General features: G+C 36.2%; 1 protein-coding gene across 1 annotated transcript in view; it reads left to right on the forward strand.

Annotated features, from left to right (window-relative positions):
• Positions 1 to 22970, forward strand: part of LOC311436130 (uncharacterized protein) — a gene marked incomplete at its 5' end in the record, with an annotated part of 364735 nt that overhangs the window by 294366 nt on the left and 47399 nt on the right. The window contains 2 exons of the mRNA XM_084517972.1: positions 8748 to 8827; positions 22354 to 22457. The remainder of the gene's footprint in view (positions 1 to 8747; positions 8828 to 22353; positions 22458 to 22970) is intronic.

Genomic DNA, 22970 nt, shown 5'->3' on the forward strand with positions numbered 1-22970 from the left:
CAATATATAGGACTATTAATGACTTAGCAAAAAGAAAGAGCTGTGCTATTAATAAACACTTACACTGTTATTCACTTAGATGTAGCATAAATCAAAGTTGAAAACTATATGTGCTCAAAGATGAGGTGTGTTTTCTCTGCTCATCTGAGTTGCCCATTGGGATTGATGAAGTTCCAGCTGAAGCTGATAGGAGACTTGGCCATCGATCTCAGTGACCTGTATGTTTTGCAGATCAGCTTCTACATGCTGATTAGATTTTATTTTAATTTTTGAGGGGACTTTTTACTTTTCATAGCAGCTTCAAAGGTTTATTCTACATACTCCACTATATCCTTGTACGAGTAGTTAGTAGCTGCTACTTTTGATTAATGTGATGATAAAGTTCTAATAATTTTTATGTACTAATTACTTCATTTACCACCAGAATTCAGCCACTTCCAGACCTGACATTTTACAGTCTTGTATGTAATGTTGATGGAGGGTTTGAGTAAGGAATGATTTAGTAAGTGCCATATGCAAGTCATATTTTGTCTTACAATGTACCTAAGTTCTCACAGAGAGGATTTTCAAGTAGGCTTGCAAAGACAGATTTAGTTTAAAAAAAAAAAAAAAAGCACAGAAAATTTTCATTTGTACATTTTTGAGTGTGTTGTGCATTTTTTTCATAAGCAGAGGGAAGAAATAAAAGTTACTCTCGGTCAGTTAAATGATATAGAAAATACATACCAAATTCAAGAAAAACATATTTTTAGCAACACAGACTTTATCAGTTTTGTACTAGTACCATAAAACCGAGACTCCAAGATAGAAGGGTGTGTAGTGCAATGAAAATCTGATTGTATGTTGCCAAGGATTTGGTGTAGTTTGCTGTCACTAAGGTTGAGCCCATTTTTCCATGTGAAAACACATGTTTTTGTTCTATGGGGATTCTGCAGAACCCATGCAGACAGGTTCATTTGCCTCAGTTTTACAAAATAATGTATAAAGCATTCTAATTCCTACATCTCTCTTCACATATATCTAGTTCATTTTTTTTCCCTCTCTTCATTTGTTTGAGTATGTAACACATACAAAGGCTATAAAGCACTATCAAACAGACTAGTAATCAAACAGACATTTCATTGCTAAGGTAATTGCTTCCTGAGTGATGATTGTAAATCTTCTGACAAGCCCTATGTCCTTCCATCCACATTTCATTTAATTTCTTAGGAAGAATTACATGGCATGGAGTGTTCTCAGAAGGCCAAAAAATCTAGGCTGAGTGAAATTAAGAAGAAAGCATGTTTTAGATCTTAAGTGTGAAATCCGGACCTCATTTGAAGTCAATGACAACATTTCAGTTAAGGCAGTATTTCAAAAAAAAAAGTCTTTTGAGAAAAAAATTATCCTACTAACACTTCCCTCTCATGTAAATTAGCAGAGTTTCAGCTCTTAGATCTCTCCTGAGTTCTGTGCAAGGAAATACAAAGTTTGTCAGGCAAAGAGATATCAAAATTTATAGGATACTTTAAAAATTAAAACCAGTGCCCCAAATTGCATTTCAACACTTGGAGTATTTACAGAGCAACCTGGAGTTCAGTTTAAAATTGTTCAGCTGTAAATACATGCACGGTGAGCAGGGAGTTGCTACCTGGAGTGGGTTCAGTTTCAGTAATCTCAGTGAGGAAGTCTTCATCCAACATGTTGCATTAATTTAGTTTAAATATAGAGAAAAGTAGCACAGTGTCTGAATCAGAAAGAACATACTGTTCTCATGTTATAAAAGCAGGTGGAAAAGCAAAACACTTCACAGAGACTTGTTTTAATAGTGCAATCTGAGCATGGATATGAAAAAAAATAAAAATCCTAAACACCTCATAGGAAGATATTGCAGTAACCTATAAGAAAACAGAGGAGCTTAGTTGTTTGTATTTAGCTAATTACTGTATTTATATTGAATGTATCAGACAAAACCCACTTAAAACAATGGTACCTACAAAGTATAAATTTTGCTCGTTATAATTGGCAGATGAGAAGTAAACAGCTGAAAAATTAAACCACTCCCACTTAAATTCAGTATAAGAGTTAATTAAATAAACAGAAGTTTTGTCACTTCTGCAAGTCCTTCCCAGAGGTCTATATTTGCTGTCTTTATATCTATTATATGAAATATTTAACATTCCAGAGTTCAAAGACTGATCTAGTGACACAAGTCAACACCTCATGACTGCATTCAGCCTGAGCCATGGTGGATGAATGTAAGATAAGGAGAAAGTCTCCTTATCTTAGCCTGAGAAGTCCAGAGAAACCCATGCCCACATTGAGATAATATTTGATGCCTGATCTTTCTAGTCAATATGGCAGAAGCCAAAAAAATGAAAGTAAAGATTCAGTGCTTTGTAGTAGTAGCAAATCTTCTAATTGCCAGAGCAGCTGCGATTTTGCCAGTTGCTCATGTCATGTGGAGGTGGACAGCTTTGTTAAGAAAGTAAAAAATAGAGGCTCATTTAGCCACATTACTGAATATCTGTATTATTTCCTTGCATGGGAACATACAAGAAGATTTCCAAAGTAAATAGTTTTCCAAAACATAGCATTCAAGAAGGGTATGGTTAAATTGAGCTGTATTTTCCTTTCTTTTTCACACTCAAACTGCGTACAAAAGAATTTATTTGGAAGGAGTTCTTCTTGATTCTTATTGTGTTGAAAAGCCATTGAAAAGTTGAACACAATAAATTTTGAGAGTTCCAGATTAAGCTTCTTGCCTAGAAGATTTGGGATTTTACAAAATACAAAGGAGACTGCACATGTGGAAGATGTAAAGAATCACTCCTCTGCATGACCACCTGTGGAAAAAAATTAAGCCTTGGAGTTTTTCTATAGTAATGATGTTTCACTTCATATAAAAGAATATAAATCACCGTGGTGATTATTTTTTATAGTAATTCATATCTTTGTAAGGCATTTGCAAAGCAGATGTAGAACTCAGTTGTAGCAAAGTGTCACATTGCCCGAGACCACTAGTAGCACTGTATTCTGTTTGGCTGGTGTAAGCACAAAGTAATGAAGAGGAGGGAGCTATGAGGGTCTTTTATGGCACTTACTCTGCAGGATGAGCACAGGAAAATAAGTTTAGAGTCATGAGATGTTTACTGATATAACAGCATGGGACATGCATAACTCCTAACAGTTTGAAGATCGTTAGCCAGCAGAATTAAACCATAAAAAAAAAAAAAAATGGCATGGAGTTATATAGCCACCTTACCCATCAAAAGCTTAAAATGACCCAGGAAGCTTTGGAAGCTTCAGAAATACAGGGGATTGAGGTAAAGTGTTCTGAACTGCACTTCTAAATATTGAAGTGTTGTCACAAGGTCCTTGGCATGAGTGCACTGAAATGTAAGTAGGTGATTCCTGAACAAATTAAAAAATAACAATGTAAAACCTGCAGCTGTACTGTCTTTGGCTGAAGTATCTGAGTTTCCTTTGTATAAGTGTATTACTTTGATCAGGAAAGATTGACTTTTTGTTTGTTTGTTTGCTTATTTGCTAGTTTTCCAATCATTGTTAAAAACAGTTCCCTCTTCTTTAAGGAGCAAGGACTGGCAGCATGTCAAAATCTCACTATATTGTTAGGCAGCTGGCACATGTACCAGGAAAAAAAATAGAAATCAAAACTGTGATGCGCTACTGCTTGTCAGATATGCTTTTCAGAGATAAGAGAATCCTGTTGCAAATGCTGATTTTTCAACATTATTTTAAATCATAACCAATATTCACTCTATGCTAAAAATTCAATAACAGTGTATACCGTTTCAATGATACTGCCTTCAGAATTGATGCGATGCAGAGTTACTGCCTGGCAGCCCTTCAGAATAAGGATATTTTTAATATCTCAGGTCATGTAAAACTAAACAGGTTAACCTAAAACCGTGTGCAGTGTCATTTGTACAAACTGCCAATAACCATCACAAGGTAAGCACTTTTCTCTTGTGCTGAGGAATGCTACTAAAAGGATCATTTTTCTTCTCTTCTTGGATGGATCCAATTGTTTCACTCAATGGGGTTTCAATTTAGCTAACAGCATTCTGTGCACTCAGAGATAAGGCATGGCCAGCAGCAAAACTGAACACGTTAAGAAATTCTTTACATTCACATTTTTTACTGCATGCCACACTTAATAAATAATCAAGTCCACATACGTGCATACACTGACATAACTGCCATCAAGAAATAAAAATACTTTACAGGACTCAAGAACATTTTGATACTCTTCTGTAATCTGAGAATCTTTCAACCAGATTCTGAATGTGAGAGGCTAGACTTTGCTAAAAAAATTGATGTTGCAACATTCCCACAAAATTAATGTAAAGCTTTAGGTCTTTTAAAGTCTGCAGAGTATCGACTCACAGAGATAACTGTAAGAGAGAGAGAGAAACAAAGACAGGATTTTAAACATATCTGGGTGTTTCCAGTTTTTGCCAATGTGTTCTTAATGATGCACATGTTTCATAAGGTAGGCATTCAAATAATTTAAGGAATTTTGCAAAGATAAATACTAGAAATTTAAGTGCCTGAATTATGTTTCCTACAGTATTTTAAAACTTTTAGAAATAATCCACATGTTAAGTTGTCAGACTTTAAAATTTTTTACTTCTATCCATCATTTATTAGCAGTGTGTGCATAACTATGCACATAGCCTTGCAGAAACAGACATTATTCAGAGTAACACACTTTAGGCATTTTCTTATTGTTAGGAGGGGCTTACTTTTGCTCTGGTCAAAAAAATTGTATTTAAATGTTTGGAAAGTGATGACCGAGAGAGTGATGGGATGTGTGTGATGAATGGATTAGAAAAAGTAACATGTCTATTGCATCCAAGATTATTCCTAGGAACTGCCCCTCTCCACTCACTAGTCACACAGATCCAATATGATAAGAAACAAAGACTTTGGGAGGTATTAGAAAGACCGAGTAAACTCTTCAGTCACCTGAATTGTGACTTAATCATGCAAAGGAGGCAAAAAGATCCCCACAGCCCTTCAAGTCACTAAAAATAACTACCACTGTCAGAGGTGGTGAAGTTACTCTCCTGTGCTCCCTGATACACTGTGATTCAGGGTTTCCGTTTTACTCCCCCGTTGCCCTATGGAGTGACGTACTGCCTAATGCCTGTCATTTTCTGCATGTGGAATGGCACAAGTTTGGCTTCTCAGATCTCCATTTGAAAGATTTTTCACAGATTAATAGCTGTTCTCATTTATTTCTAATGCACAGTTTTAAACTTATGAATCCCTCATTTAGCAATTGCACCTCTAGTATGAAATTTCACCATGCATGCTGCAGGGGAAAAAAAAGTCATTAAGGATCTCAACCAAGTTCTTTTGATGCATTTATTTTCTCTTTTTTAGCTGGAGTTGGCTAAGACCTTTGTTTACCAAAATCAGAAATGAAAGGAAAGCTTATAAAATGCCCATTTGTATAATGAGCCTGTAATTATGTTAGCATTCAATTTTATAGTGAAATTAGAGACTGAATTTCCTTTATTCAGCACTGAACCTCATTTACACTTTCCCAGAATCTATAATGAAAAAATAAAACTCAGTACATGTCATGTATTCTCCTTTGTGCACTTGTTACCTTAGTTCCTTCTTTTGTGACAATTCACACATAAAATCCTCTTTTCTGGTCATTTTGAAATGTCTATGAATCAGGTAGAAAATTGCCCTGGAGATTCAGTTGAGGGTTCCTCTTGAACAAATGAATTTCCAGGTGATATAATCCAACACAGTCTTTTTTCTTTCCTCCTTGTACCTTCATGTTAAGTAAGACTGACCTTCATGCCAAGGAAGATTTAGTAGAAGCAAATGTCAGAAGTGTAAGTGAAAACTGTTACTCTCTTGAGATCTTGGACTGGAGACTTGGACATGAGAAAAAATTTCAATCAATTGTAAATTTTTTTTGTCATTTTTAAGAGGAATACAGCAAAAATTATCACACTTTCATATGCTGGGCGTATTCTGCTACATGTTTATTGTTTCAGAAATTGCAAAGCTTATGCTGCTTCACGTAGGCTGTAATTAATGGAGTGAATGTGTGTTTTTTTTGGGATGGAGTAAGTCCTCTGTCTCTCGCCCTAAAAACAAATAGCAGCATGGTGGAAGATGGAGAACTGGCCAAAGCATATCGGCTGACCTAGCATTCCCCCATTTACCAAAGAAACATGGCATTGATGAATGCTCTGAATATTCAATTAAATTACATTGCATTAAAAATTAAATATTTTATTTTCCGCTTGCCTTTAAATTATGACACAACATAATCTTAGAGAGGTGAAAACAAGTAGGATCTGATCTAAAGTTTTAGTAGTTCCACCATTTTCCCCATTGCAAATGTCAGGATAATTTCCCTCACACCTTCCTGGCATAGTGCAATTACTCTGCAACTCCTAGTTGTACCTGTACTGGGGTACAGAACTGTCTGTGAAAAGTAACCATAGTTTCCCGACCTCACGTGCCATCCTAATGTGCAGCTGCGTTTGTGAGCCATCATTACATCCTGTTTTTTAACTTCTCAGGTTTCAGTCCTTTCTTGCTTCTTCTTGTTTTGCAGCTGCCTGAAAAAGGGTTCAGACAATTTGTAAATACAATAACTCACAAAAGAAATAATTAGGTCACATGTTCTCTAGCAACATGAGGCTCTGAATTCATACTCTCTTCAAAGTATTTGGTAATGTAAGAGGCTTTGGATTCTGATCAACTTTATTTTAGAGTCTAATATTTTATGAGTTTGATTTGGGCAAACTTCCAGTCAAAAACAGACTTCCCTTATAAAACTCTATGGTGAAAAGCAACTAGAATTTTTATTAATAAATTTGCTCTATAATTTTCTAATAAACCTAAAGAGAATGTTTTGAAGAATTTACTAGAAACTGGTAACTTTAGTACTCTTTTTGATATTTTTACAGAATGCAATACGCAAGTATTGAAAAATTATATATATATATATATTATTTTTAAGCATCCTATGCAATCAGTATAGAACTGTATGAAATTCCTAGGTTTTAATTCTTCCTAGGGTTCATGTCTATCAAAGTGATGGGATTCTCCATCCTGCATTGTTTTCTTACAGTTCAGAACATAGTCTGGGTTGACTGACACCAAGAAGTAAAAGTGAGATAGCTGATTTAATGTACTCCAGTTTAAGTTATCAGAAACTTTTCAGTACAGATGGTTTTAGTTGCTTTAGAATATCTAAATCAGCACTTCCTTCTCCTATTTCATCTCCTTTCTCTCTCTGTTTTTCCTTTCATTTCCAATACATCAATTTTATCACTCCATTACTGACAAGTTCTCACATATCACTTTGATACTGAATTAAGTTCAAATGGGTCCTAATACTATTTTAAATTGTGTTTAATACTATCTGGAAATCCCAATGAAGCTGAATTCTCATCTTTTTATTTCTTGATAAATTGCATGGGAAAGTTTTGAAGAACTTACTAGAAATCAGTAAATTCTGTAGACCACTTTTCTGAAAGGAGTAAAAGGAAAAAGTTGCCTGAAATGCTGTCTCAGTCAAGGTCCTTCTCAGCAGTTTTGTCTGGGTATCGTGTTAGCATAGATGCAGGGCTGAGATCAATTTCATCTTACTGAATTCCTCAGCTAAGTATAGCTGAAGTGTGAGTCCTCCTTCAAATCATCTGTCTTGTGGCATCACAGCTACCATACTCCCTTGCTGTCTGCTTCTGCTCTGCTAGACTATCTTGACTTTACCCCATTTTGAGATTCTTCTGGGTTGGTGAGAGTAGCATCATGGCTGTATTAAGCTCCATATAAGATACACACTATTTCTTTATTTCGACACACTGCAAATCTCACAAGAATATTCTTGCTTCTGGAATTCTGGCCTTTGAGGAACAAATGGCTTGGAAAGGAGATTCTAATTAGATTGAGCCTTAACAAAGACTGACATTTAAAAATGGTTTGTATGGACCAGTTAGTAACTTTGGGGTTATTATGCATGCCATTACAACACCCAAAGCTGTTTACAATGTTTTTAGTACTATTGCAAGTACCGAGACTTTTTTTTTCCCCTATCCTGTCTCATTTGTTTCCTTCTTGCACAGTTTTTAAGGAATTGTGGGACTCAATGTGTAGATTTCATTTATGATAAGGAATCTGATATGTAACTTTGCCATTTGAATAAGATATCACTAAGTCATTAATGCTTAATTGGTGAAAAAGAGACCTCAAATCATTGTTCCTGCTCCATGTAACTCATTTTGTTCACTCCATTGAAGAACAACAAATTAATAAAGAAGAAAAAGTCTCAGTAGCTTTGAGTAACTGCCTGTGCTAGCCTGATTCACTGGCTAATCCTTCATTTCCTTTCTTACTGTAATGGATTTTTAAAGAAGGAACTAGGCAATTCCCAAGTATGCATTTGATGAAGATAAGAACCTTTCTTAACTTGTAAGGATGGATGAGTACAATGATGTCAAAAGATGTTTCAGACCAAGCAGAGTAATTTTCAAGGTATGCTGGATAACTACAGTGATATATTTTAGTCATCCCCTTTTTACTCGTCAAATGAATTCCTGTTGTTGACCTTGCTAAGTTGTTAGGTTTGCTTGTGGATTATAGACATAAAATCTGATTTTGAAAATAAAAAAATGAATCCTATTTATTCATTATTAAATTTTGACTTTGCATGCTTCTTCTCCATCCTTCCCTCCACCTCATTACTTTCCTTCCATCTGTCCCAGATCAGACACCTGGAAAAACTGCCTCTGTGTGAAGTAGTGGCCTAATGCAATGGCTTCCACAGACCTGTATTTCGAAAAAGGTGAGGCTGGTTCTTAAGAAATGTCAATTCTCAAACGGATTATACCACCCTCCTCAACATGATCACCATGTTCTATATTCCTTGCACGAAGTCGGGGAGGCTTTGGGTATGCAGAGATTGAGCCCTTAATAGAACAGTTGTTGTCACATGCAAAAATGATTTGCAATATTAGAATAAGTTGGGGAGGAGAAGGATCAAAATGCTTTGCAATTAATTCATAAGCTCTTCTGTGGTTCACCTGGCAATGATTTAGAAGAAGAGTAATTTACAATGTAGGTGTCACTAGATAGCCATGATTTTTTTTTTTGCTGCTGTGGTCTTGTAATGCAGTCTTGTAAAAGAGCTCTCCTTCACTCCTAAGGAGGTTATTTCAGAGCAACATTTACATTTATGGTATTGATTAAATAAATAGATAGTTGCCAAATATATCTTGGTAATAGTTTCATAAATAATGGCTGCTGCTTTATAATTCCAATGTAACGCAAAGTGCATATTTGGTCCTTCAAAGGAGGAGGCTTTGTGGGGAGAGATGGAGCACTGGAGTAGATGAACAAAGCTTCTAATAATTACAGCGGAAAAGCATGCAATGTAGTGCAGTCAGGTCTCTGCCCCTCTATTAATGCTTTGCAAAGCTGAGATTTTATGAGCCTTCCCTGGCCATTATTGCTTCAATCTTAACACGAAGTAACATTTTACCCAAATCCTGCTTTTGAGTGTTACAAGATGACATAATAGCTGTGGAGACTGATTTTGAATTGTCATGTAAATTTCACCAGCATTAGCTTTCAAAGTTTATTATTGCTTTCTAATATTCATTGCTCTTAAGCTTCTTATTTATAGAGGCAGTATATGCGTTTGGAATAACTGTGATAAACAGAGAGATTAAGGTAATATTCCTTCTACAAAACCTCTTTATTTGGGAGTGAATAAAAAGCTACGTTTTGTTATTTATTTTGTTATTTATTTACTTGTATTTGGTACACGTGTGTGTATTTTAATTTCAGTAAGTATAAGCACTTGCAAGGCAAAATTATTACAATTGTTCCAGGCCATCAGGAATCCCTTGAAATTAATCTCAAAAGTATATGCAAGATACTACAGAAGTTCATGTACATACCACGCAAAAATAGATTGTCCTTGAGAGCTTTGAATAAATATCCCCCATCATTCCTTGCAATTTCACAACAGAATGAACATGTGTTTTATGAAGAAACATATTCACCTTCTTGAAAATAATATGTTTGGTACTTTATTGAGTATATTTCCACAATGTTAGTAGACAATAAGTCAGTTCGGGATTGAACTTGCAAGACATGTTTTAAATTTGAACTTGGAATATTTGTGTCATGTCACCAGTACAAAACTTTTGTTCTTTCTTAGTATGAATGACTCTTTTTTCATTTCATTTCATTTCATTTCATTTCATTTCATTTCACTTCATGCTTATGTATTTCTGTGATTTACAAAGTATATTACATTTGTATTTTTTCTTGACCAGCATAGACTGTGCACTCTAGGAAATATGATGAGAAAAAAAGGTAGCTTAAAAGAGCTATCAATTGTGTTAGAATGGCAAGGGTAGATGTGGAATTATTTTAATTAATTTTAAACTTTATAGTGCTCTCCTGCAAATACAAAATATGTTGTATTGTTTAGAGTTTTGAAGATACTTTACAACTATTAAATATCAATATTTGAATTAAGATGCATTTTAATATTTAATCTTCTGTAACTTAAAGCTTGTTTCCGTGTTTGTTTGTTTGTTTTAAAATATTTATTTATTTCTTTATTTTTATCTGAAGGTAGTACATTTTCTGTATTTTTGAAAAATATTGTCAACATGATACAGGAGTTCATGGTTTTCGACCATTCAGACAGCAAGTACAATTATATATAATTCTCCACTGGACAAATATATAGAAGTGTGTGTGCGTTTGCAGGCATGTTTGTGTTCATAACTGTGATAGAATGAAAGGAATGCAGTGAAAGAAAACAAAACTCGAAGGGGAATGCTAAATACCTTTTGCTCACATTTAACTGGTCATCAGAGAATCCCGGCAGTCATGAGACTGATGTAACAGAACTCAGTGATGTAATGCAGGATTAAGTCATCCTTTTAAGCAAAGTGAACGAGTTTTGATCCAAAAATCTGGATCTGGAAGAGTCAAACTGCCAATGGGGATTTACTTCATTGTTTTGCAGTACTTCATCTTGAATCTTTCCAATATTGTCTCAGAGAGACTCCTGGTCCACTTTCCTAATTCTTCCTCTCCCCCCTCTCCCCTACCCCTTTTCTTTATTCCCACTTTTCTTTTTTCCTCCTTCTTCCTTCCTTTGTTCTTTTCCTTGCTTTCCTTCCTTTCTCCTTCCTTCCTTGGGAAAATGTCAAACGATATCAGGGAGGTTTTCCTTTGAGCATTCAAGGTTCAAAAAGTACATGGGATTCTGTCAGCACTGTGCTTGAAAGTATTACTGCCTTAAACATATTATGTCCTGACATTTAACTGATTTATTTATTTTTTTTTAAATCCATAGTCTGTAAATGATTCTGTGATGCTATCTTTTGAGCAGTGCAAGAGAGGGATGCTCTGATGTGCTCTTTAAACACAAGGTTCATTCTAAGTCTCTGCTCAGGTAATAGATATTTTTATATGGGGCAAATGCTGTAACAATGGTTGTACAGATAAAAATGTTCATACTGGCTGACCAAGAAAGAAAAGTATTCTTTTATTTAATAACTATGACAAAGAATAATAAATACCACAGAGCATGCAGCATAGTAAGGAAATTAAATAGAAAAGGAGCAAGATAAGAAAAAGAACATCTTTTCCTATCAGTTCATATTTACTTAAATTTTTATCTCTGACCTCTATAAAGCAAGATTTTCATTGTTTAGTGTCACTGAAGAGATATGTTCTACTCTTTCAAATAAGAACAGAAGCAATGAAGCAAACATGAATGCAGGCACAACAAATGTAATGACAGCAAGTTGGCCCAACCATAGAAAGATATTTTGCTGTGATCTGCAGCACTAGAATACCAAGCAGCTAGGAAGTGTGGTAGGCTAGCCCTCACATGCAATGCCAATCATAGTTTTCACAACCTTTAAGAAATCTGGGGCTGTTATTAATCAGTCTTCTGGAAGCCTGTCACACTGGCATTCAAAAGCAGAATAAAGTCTGTGATCTGGATATTAAAATTCCTGATTAAATAAGGCATTATCTTAATACAGATCACAAAGAAACTTATCAATGTTTGAACTAGTGCATTTCTTGGACTGTTTTAAAAATGCAAAGGAGTTGGATAATTCTTTCTCAGAAACAAGAGAAAAATACCAATATGTAAAAAGGTAATCTGTATTCCGTGGTCAATTTTGCATTGACTTATCATGACTAGTGTCTCTATGCTCCTGTTCTGCCTCCTCCTTTTTCCAACTATGCAGCATGTACTTGAAATTCCTTTTTTTTTTTTTTTTTTTGTTTAGAAAAACTCAGAAGTATTTTTCAAAATATGTTATGCAAGCATTTAACTGAATTTCCAAGATTTGCAGTTATTTCAATGCCCTGAAAATAGGCAATTTGTCAAAAGAACAACAACATCAACAAACCAAACCAAAACCATAGAGGGACTCGAAGAACTTGACATTCAGGGTAAATATTTTGGTCATTTGTATTCAGAATCTCCTGACATCATTAGAAATTTAGAAGTTATACTGCCTTGGAAGAATGGTGCCTGCAGGTCAATTACACACTCTGCTTTCTCCTGCATACTTTATCTTCTAATATTCATTCTTAAATTATTTGCAATATCTTATACAATCATAGAACAAGAAATTGTTCTATGAACAAGAAGTTTTCAAGGAAGATAAAGGAGAACCGGAGCAAATGCTAGAGACATCAGCTTGAAGCTACGTTGCCTTACTTTTCCTTCAGGGATCATTTCATGCAATACTTGTGGAGAGGTCTGCTTAGGTTTGATGCTCTGTCGAAACTGTTCTTTCAGAAAATCAGGAGAAAGGCCAGCCCTGGATTTTTATTTTTATTTTTTTTAACTATTATTATTTTTTCTTTGTTACTTACAGAGATTTCAAGTAGTAAAACCAGACTGTGCAGAAACCTCAAGAAAAGATGTTATTTTTGATCAAGGCGGAAGCGAGCTATGTGCATGCTGCCACTGTTACTGCAAAGTAATACAGGAAATCAGAGGAGCTCTCAGATCTAAAGATCTAAACGGATCTTAGTTAAAACAATTTTTATCTTGCTAACTTTGTTTCACTCCTAAGAGGAGTTGGATTACACCCTGCTTTGTCCAGACACTGATGCTAAGCAGATGCCCCTCCTGAAGGCCTGCTTTTGACTTGCCTTCCCGCTCTCCACAGAGAAGCAGCGGCCCGCACAGGAAGCAGCGGCCGAGTTGGGTTCTGTAAGGCGTTCTGCATCTCTCAGGTTATCTCTGCAACTGGGAAGAATCCATGTAGGATGGATTTAATACTTGGTTTTAATACTTGGTCATGAGTTAGGTTAGCTGAAATGAAGAGTTAATAATTTTATACTTTTCCTAAAATGATTTAGCATAAAACATTCCTTTAATTTTGGATTAAAATATGTCACTACATTTTATTTTGCTGTAGTTTCAGGTTTTTCTAGAAAACTTTCTAATGATAACATGTCTCCATGTGTTTGTGTGTGCTTCAGTGCTTTTTTCTTTTCTCACCAGTGTAGCATGATTTCATGCATTGTATCAACCTCATGTTCCCTTTATGCTACAGATCAAAAGGAAGAGAAAAGAATTGAAAATTTGTTTTCCAAAGTGTTAATAAAAAGCTCATTTCCCCAGAATAATGGAGTCGAGGTAGCTGGCAGGCAGGCTTCTGAAACGTCAGCTCTCCAGAGCCGGTGCACAGTTTCCATTCAGTAATTATTCTCATTCCCACTACACAGCTCCTCATCAGCAAGTGGAGCATCCAAACTCTACCCCATAATTAGAATGGCCCTTAAAAAGGTGGGTCTTCACCTACACCAATTTTCATTCTGCAGTGAAGACCCATGTTCATGTTGCTGAAAACAAACTATGAAGAAATTAAATTGAGAATCTATGTGGCCTATTGATTCAATACCATGATGAAATAAAAATTGGAATGATACAATGCAATAATCTGCCTGATGCAATGAATGAGGTTTACGGTCCTTGGTCTGTGGCAATGTTTCAGTGAAATTAGAAAACAATGTAAGGTTCCTTTGGGCATGCTCTGCTGCGTTAGTATGCAGTGACATGTACTGAGAAGGCATCTCTAACAAGTGCTGCTGGTTTCGTTTACAGACCTGCCAATAGCGACTAGCAATTGCCTATGAAAAGCCATTATACACTGGCCCATAAAGCCACACAAAATTTTCATTATGTTTCACTTAAAAAGTGCTTGTTTTGCAGGATAGAGGCCATGTCAATAAAATGGATTGGATGTCACTTAAACCAAGTGACATGCTAATCTCCTGGAGGCCTTGTGTCCTTAATCTCTACAGGACACAAGTCAGTTTAGAAGCATGAGCTGTTCTCACAGGTAGTGACTATTGAGGTCTTTAATGTAAATTCAAAGGCAAAGCTTATCAGTGTGTTTCAGAAATTGCTTCAGTGTGGTTGCTGTCTATGGGAAAAAAATCCCCACACTTCCCCCAAAATCCCTGGGCAACTTCCAAGCTTTCACTGTGCCCGCGAGCACCTTTTAATTATAAAGAAATTGGTTTTGGTGATATGTGCCCTGTGACCAATTGGATTAGAGGCATTTCTTCTGGCTATTATTAAGCTAACTTGACTATTGCCCTTGTGAAGCTAAGCATGATCAAAATATAAAGTGTGGGGAAGCATCTCAATTATGAACCATAGTACAGTGCTCCTGCAGACTAAATTCTTCAGTTCATTAATAAAAAAAGCTTCAATGACTAGTAATACTATAATGAAAGGGCAGAATAATAGGCACAGGATCAAGGATACTGTAGCTCATCGGCATGAGTTACAAAGGCTATTGAATGATTCAGCCTGGCTTTTTAACATTTCAGTGGGCTGGTTATTATTAGACAACAGGCGGGGCCATTAGAAATCCATGGACAGTCTCAGACTAGGCAAGGATCTAAAGACTAAGAAGTAAGGTCTCCTTACTGAATACTGAAATACACTTGCTCTTGTGTATTCCTTCCATATTTGTGTTTATTTCCTTCCTCTCCTAAATAACAAGTAATAGCGCATTTCATATTTGCTATAAATTAAAGCCAGTTATTTTTATGTTCATCTGAATTATAGCAAGTTTTTCACCAGAGAGCCGATCTGTGAATCAAAACCAGTTCTTCAGAGCTTGTAAGTTGAAGTCCAAAAACAAGCAGCAGAGTGCTCGCCTGTGTTTCTGACATTCTGATCTATCTCACTCTGAAATCATGAACTGAAACCAGAGTAAGTGGACGGGCTCCATTTATTCTTCTGTCATCATTGTTTACTGAGAGCAGTACAAGATGCAGCCTTTCTGGCTGTGTATGACTATATTTGGTGTGAATTAAACGATAACAGGGAGCCAACTCTTCAAAGTATTTTTACTTCTCATATGTAATGTAAGGAGGGATGGAATGGGGGAAGAAAAAAAACTTTTAAGAGATCTGAAATGTATTCATCACAGGTGGTGGTTTTTTGTTTGATTGAAGTAGGAGGTAATCATAAACAGCAATGTCAGAATGTGCTCCAGCTGAAATAATTTATTATTAAAATAAACGATCAAAGGTATTAGAAAAAAGAACCAGAGTTAAAGTTCCTCATTCTGAGAGACTGGTCACCACATATTGATTGGGATTTATTGACATGGAAAGCAGACAGCATCACTGCTTCTGTTACTTCTTTATAGCATTTATATTACTGTGAATGGTGTGGGGATTTGATCAACTCCTTTGTGGCATTGAAGTATGTAGGATTTTTGCCATGTTCTCTCATAAAATAAAAATCTCTGTAGTTACTGGGAGGTGCAGCCACTTAACCATCATTTCTCCCATTCCTAACAACTAAAGCTTGTCATCCAATTTCCATATTAGAATTGATCACAGTCAGTTTGTACTAAACTGTTTGGACACTGTTATTTTCCTTTAATATGCATAAATACTCCTCCCTTCTAGTCCTTCTCTCTTGAGATACTTATGAGCCAATTTACCTCCCTCTTGCTAGAGTGAAAAGCCAAGGCTAAGGAGACTCTTGTTTTAAGATGCACTCTGTATTCCTTTGATCACTACAGTAGTCCTTTCTTTCATCTCATACAACATAAATTCTTTTAATTGTAAAGGTGGTGTATCAGAAATAATGAGCAAAATTAAAATTTGAGGTCTTATCAGTGACTTAAATAGCTGCATTATCTTGGCCAATTTCTCCTGGAAATGCCTTGTGTGATAGATGCTTGCATTTGTCTTTTGCATGACCATATTACGCAGTATCTAAAAGTCAGTGTTATTCAGAGTATCTGAAATTTCCCTGTCTGAGATGCTACTACACTCATATTTTTCTGTTTTATTAGAGATAAGAATAGAAAATAATTATTGTTACTAGCATGTAAAACCTTGCATTTGGTAATACATAATTTCATTTCATACCCATACCCCATCCTCAATGCCATCCATTTTTTCCTCCATGATATATCCATCTCTCCTGCTATTATTGATTCAGTTCAACATTTTATTACGAAGAAATGCAATTAATATCCAACATTTTTGTGCCAAGTTTAGCTGTAGAATTATTATATAAGATTAATCCTAAAAAAAAATTTGGACAACTCAGCTATTGATCTCATTCCAGTACAGCTGTTGGTTCAGGATGACCTGTCATCATCTGTTCTCTATTGAGGTCCTTTGGCATTTGATATTTCCTGTACTAATCCTCATCTTTTCCAATTATAGAACATGTTCTTGTTATATTAAATATTTTACTGAAAAAAAGTTTGTCTCATTGTCATGAGGCAAAAAAAATAGTTTGCCTCATGACAATCCATTTGTTTTAAGAAGTTGCTGTTCTCATACCTGACAATGCATTACAAGGCTTCCTGGATGATTTCATATGGACTGATTTTGAGGTTCTCCTTTGTCTCATTTTCTGGGGATTTTCATGTCTTTGGTTGTTTTTGCCTTTAAAATAGTGATCCAACATTTTCTACCCTGTAAACAAATGAAGTGTGACTTTGCCATGAACCCTCACTGAGTTGTCTTTTTTCTGTGTCATTTTTGCACAAATTGGGTGAAAGTCCATCCTCTGTTTTTCCCTTTATTGGTAAATAGGAGCATTACAGTGCAGGACATGCGGGTGTGTGGGATCCACTTGTCCTCTGGAGCAGGTCATCTGTTACAAAGGCTATATCATCAGCAAGAGAGGGAACTAGGTCTCTATTGCATATGCTGTGCCTTGCACACAAGACCACCATTGACAGAGGAATGGCTGTATTTTTTGAAACATGCATTCATCCACTACAAATTCATCCACTTAATTTCTAGCACCATGTATTAAATACTTGTACCATTAGCATCCTTTTACTTAAGTAAATCAAATGTGTATTCCTTGTATTGCAAATAGAAAGTGAACAATCCCCACGGAGATACAAGTCAGAGTTTCTTCTCCAGTTTGATTAAACAGTTTGATTAACAGTGTTCACTTTGATGAGAACAAATAGAGCTCTGCACTTTTTAGCCACATCTCCTTCACAAGGATGGCTGATGCATATCTCCTTAGGATATATGACAAAGATAGTGAGGAGTTAATGGCTCAGTGTAACAAGGTGCTCTGTGCCAGAACGGTGCAGCTGTAATGAATTGGCTTAAACATTAGTAGTATAAAGTAATTTAAGATTAAATTTTACAGCTCATATTTTTACAGTTAGCATTACCCACTATTACAAGATATCTCTATCTCATATTTCACACTACTTAGGACTAGCTTCGATCGTCACTGAAATCCCCTCTTCTTGGCCTGAAGAGATGTCATATGTGGGAAGTTAAAAGCAAGGATAAATACATTTAGAAACTTGAACTAGAACTGTCTTCAGCTGAATATATTTTTAATCATCTTATTTGGCAACTGTTAAATTATACAAATTGTATCCTGTTTCTAACATTCTCCTATTGTGACATGAAATAATTCTTTCACAGACATCTCAATGTGTCATCATTCTTTGGGGTTACTGGGAAAAAATGTATCTTAAAACAATAACACCACAACTTTATAATCTTTGACTTTTACTTCCTTCTGAGTTAGTATGGTAGAAAAAAGCAAAAGATAATGTTCACCCATGTGAACTCAACAAAAAGTATATACTGACCATAAATCAACTTGCACTGAGATAATTTTACTGCTTTTCTGGTTTCTATTCTCTGAAGCACCCAAAGGAAAATTTCATGTCAATCAAACAAATTTATATAATGCCATTTTTTAAAGTATTTGATTAGTTGGAAAAAAAATGCAAAATCTGTGTTTGTATGAACATTTCTTCTTGTGGGAAGACAGGCACAGGAAAGAGTCTTTCATCACCTGCCATGTTTTTCAAATCCCACATTTCCTCTTCGGTCCCACAATTTCTGTTTATGGATCTAATTTTAAAAATGGAGTGCGGAAATGATCCAGGTTAAAATCAGTCTCAAAAAAGGGCTTTCTTCACTGTTTCTAGGACCTACAGATGGCTGTGTTAGCATGGCAGTGTGGGAGCTGGAAAGACCTATAAGGAGGTGTGACCAGAATAAAGGCTGTTTAAGCCAGAACTGTTCCTGTTATTTTATTTTTTCATACTGCACCTAAAATAAATGCAAGATGCTGCCAGTACAGTAACAAAATAATACATTTACTTCTGAAATATTTTTTCCTGCATGGGAAAAGCAATGCTTGGAAATAGAATTCAAGGAAAAAGTGAACAGAATTCAAACCTTTTCAGAAGATTTTAAAAGTACAGGTTTGCTTTTGTTTAGGACAGAAGTTATAGCACTGACATTCGTCTCCAGAGTGTTCAGATTTTAACATTTCTGAAGCCTTCAAACTGATGTTCAACAATTGGAAAGTACGTTCTGCTTTGAATGAAAATTGGTCATGAATGTTGCTGTTGGCTTGGATTTACTATCCTCCTACACCAGTTTTTAGGCAGTAAAAACAAAGCCAGACTGACAAGCCCTTAGTGTATTTGGACAGAGGGATGAATAGAGAGAAATGCCTTGAGGGGCAAATATTGAAAAACAGAAACTTGCTTGGAGAGAAAAATCTAACAGAAAGCCGGTTTACAAAGTGGTGGCATAATCTGTTAATAGCTGTGCAAAGTTTAACATGATGCAAGGTCAATATGCTATGAAGGTAAATTAGTACTAGGTACACGAAGCAATTATACAAATAATCATGCTACGGGAACAGCCAACAATTCAAACAGTGAAAGAAAAGCGTTTATACGCTGAAACTTTTCAGTGTCACCTTTGTGAGCACTACTCTAAAACTTCTCTTCTAAATTCTGCTTTTGTCTTTTTTGCATGTGTCGACAGCTCTTTAATTTAATTTTCTCTCCCATTGGCATGTTATCCAGGAGAGCCCAAACTGTCACCATCAGGGGGACATTCATACTCTTATCGCTTGCTCATATGAAACCTTACTGTCATTCTAGTGGTTTTTCACCTCTCATAAACTACTTTTCCCTCTGATATTTGACAAGAGTACTGCATAACTGTATGCTCCTGAAATTGTGCTTTCAGCCCCATCCTTTTCCTTATCAAAAGTATAAAGGAAATGGGATCTTATGGGCTTCATTGTAAATTGGGGTCTTAAAATACTCTAGAAGCAATAAAATGCCAATAGTATTTTTTGTGGGTTGAGACTAAGCTGAGTAAACTGTTATTTTTTCAGATGCTACCAAATGCTTTTTTTTTTTTTTTTTTTTTTTTAATAGACTGCTGCAGGCTTTATTTTTTTATATTCCTTTACTAGGTCACGGAGCCTAAGTTGTTTCCTTTAAAGCGTAAATGGAAAATATTTGCTGTTTATTTATTTTGGTTTATTTATTACAATTACATTTGCAAATCATTTTATCTTCCAGACTTTTATTTGCTTTGGAAAGAAGCAAAAGATGAAGTGAACAGTTTTTGAGACACTGAGACATTTACTCTGGAGACACAGAAAACACTTTTTCCAGATTACTAAAAAGGCAGCTATGACGCAGAACATCAGCACTTGCTTTTGTTGAGTTTTTATAGAATGTGGAGCAACCAGGGCGAAAAAAACAGACCTACAATCCTTTTACAACAGCGATCTCTGAGGGCAAATAGGCAGCCATGCAAACTGCACATGCGACCTTAGAGAATAATGCATCTTTTGTTCCTACTGTAGATAAGAAACTGGCAGTGAGGCTTTAAAATTAACTGTCATGTTAATGTTAATTATTTCTTGTCATCATGTTTAGATGGCCATGAAACTGTGGAGAATTGTATCTTTAAGTATCTCTGGCCTGAGCCAGCTGAAGCCACCACAGTTTGCAAAGCTTGTGACTTGAGATAATGAAGCAGGTTCCTGCTGGGCGTTTTGGCTCTGAACGGACTCTAAACAGTGCACAAACACATGAACACTATCAAGGTAAATTCCCTTTGAGGAAACATCAACAGTGAATCCATTCTAAATTGACTAGTGGTTTGGTTTGAGGGTGAATTCATCCACTATTCTTCATCCAGCATGCTCGTGGTGGCTTATCTGGCTCCTTGAAGAAGCAAGGAATTTTAAATCACAGTGTTTGAAATCCAGGCTCAAATCCCCTTCCAAGGCTCATGTATTCCTGAGTTTTGCTCTGTGATTGCTGTATGCACACATGCAGAGAAAGAGAGTCTGTAAAAAGAATTAAGATGGATTTTTCATCCAAAAGAGATGGATTCAAAGGTGGACATCCAAAAGATGTCCTGTCACCAGGCTGCATCTATGAAAAGCTGTTCCAGCTGCTGGCTCATTGTTCTGGGAATTGCCTCAGCTTCTTACTGCCATAATGGGCATCAGCATTTCTGCAAATCCAAGGATGAGTGGTGATTTCTCACCATACCATGTAACTGGTAGAAGATCAAGGACACCATGCAAGAGGGATGAGGGTTTGGAGAGTATGTTCTCTCTTAATTTGTGATAACTAGTTGTCCATGTTTACCTGCAGGGGATGTGTAGGTGATACGTCTGTCAGTGAAACATGCATAAAGATATATCATTATTACTTATTTCATGGCTTTAGCAATGAATTTGGCTCAAATCTGCTCTTCAAAAGGAAGATCAGTGTATCACCAATCTCTTATCACCATTTTTTCTTCAGTGCATGCATTACAGAAGCACCTTCTTCCTAGTTTGCTTTGGGTAATCATATGTTACAGCTGCTGTTTGATACACTCCATTTTCAGTGAGTGAAAAACATTGGTAACACTGCTTATCCTTGTTTCTTCCACCTCCTGCTTCTTGCATCACTGTTGCCCAGTTCATCTAAGCTAGTAATTGAACAACATAAGCATGTAAATGTATATTTGTATCAATCACCTCACCATAGACATATGACAGTGGGTATATCCATTGTGTGAAGAGTGTAATTCTACTTTGTCTCCTATTAACAGAACCAGAGGGCATGAAAGACACTGTGTATTTCAAGGAGAAAGGCTTACAAATATCTTAAAATTTTAGATACAGTATTCAAATGAAGTTATTTCCCCTAGAAGATGTTTTACTGTTACTAACAGCAGTTCATTCCCTTCATATCCACTCACCAGTCTAGGAAATCATTACATAGTAAAAAACCTGCTACTGAGGTCTTTTTTTGGAACACAGTATTAATACCCATAAAAGGCTGTCCAGAGAACTGATAATCATGTTTGGGTTTAAACATGATGGCTTGCAGTGTCAGAGTGCTGATAAAACTTCTTAGAATCCCAAAATCAACATTTCTGGAGTGATCTTTGAAATGTGGCAGCAACTAGAGCTGTGGCTGGAGAACGCTAAGCATAGAAAAATGAAGCTATAAACAGAGCCATTACTAATTTTTACAGTTTTCCTAATATGGATAGTTGCAGGGAGTATTACTTCAGCTGCCAAGATGATATAACCACACAGAGCCGCAATTTCAAAGAATACATTTTGAGGGCTCAGTATGGTGCAAGCTCCTTCTTACGTTGTGTCTGTTCCCTTTTTCGCTATGTAAATAGCTTCTAACGGCTCGTCTTTCCCTCTGCCCTTCAAACAGTGGCCTTTGTAATATGAAAACAGGCACAAGCCTGTTTTGCTGAAGCTGAAATAACCCACCTCAAACTAGAACATCTGCAAACTTAACCCTGCGATTGAAATTCATCTCAGATGTTCAGTGAATTTTGATTCCTCATATTCTCAGAGTGCTTTCTTTTGTTTTGTTTCACTGCTGATAGGCCAGGCGCTCAAGCTGGTGTATGCAAATGGCAGCTGAGACAGCAAGGAGAAGAAGCTGTATTCTTCTTGCCTTCCCAGGACAATGAGCAGTCACAGCTGCATTTATTTCACAGGCTGCTTTGGATGAATAACACAAGAAATGAAGTGCTTGGGAAGAAGCAGTGCAGAACAACACAAGCACTTTTCCACAGAGCCTCCCAGACACGTCGCATACAAGGTATGTGATGTCCAGTTTGCGGTTTGGTACCTGTGAACTGCTGCTGCCCTTAGCAGAGGCATTGTTGGTTCACATCACGTCTAGTCGTAGTGCATTTAAAGTGCATTTAATCCAATTTCTTTATTATCAGTTGCTTGCATATTCGTGGGTCTTTGCAGGTTAAAAGTGGGCTACAAGGAATCAGTGAATTCAGACATCAAACATCAAAGATTTCAAGCTTATTTGCATAGACAAATGCAAAATCCAAATGATTGGCAGTCAGCACCTAGTGAGAAAAAACAGAGGCTGCAAAATACAACCCAGCTTAGGAAATACCATTGCTGAAGTTGCCAGTGCACCTTTACCTTAGACCCTCTGTGGATATGAATTTGGGTGCATTATTCAGTTTCATTCTGCTTTGTTCTGAATCTTCCCCCTTCCACCAAGGATCAGTTTCATGTCCAGCATGCAGTTTGTACTGTGCTGTACCTCTCTTTTGCCTTTTGGTCAACCTCTCACTTTGTTCCAGAGAAC

Source organism: Aythya ferina (genome assembly GCF_964211825.1).
Source record: "Aythya ferina genome assembly, chromosome: 4".
NCBI classification, from domain to species: Eukaryota; Metazoa; Chordata; class Aves; order Anseriformes; family Anatidae; genus Aythya; species Aythya ferina.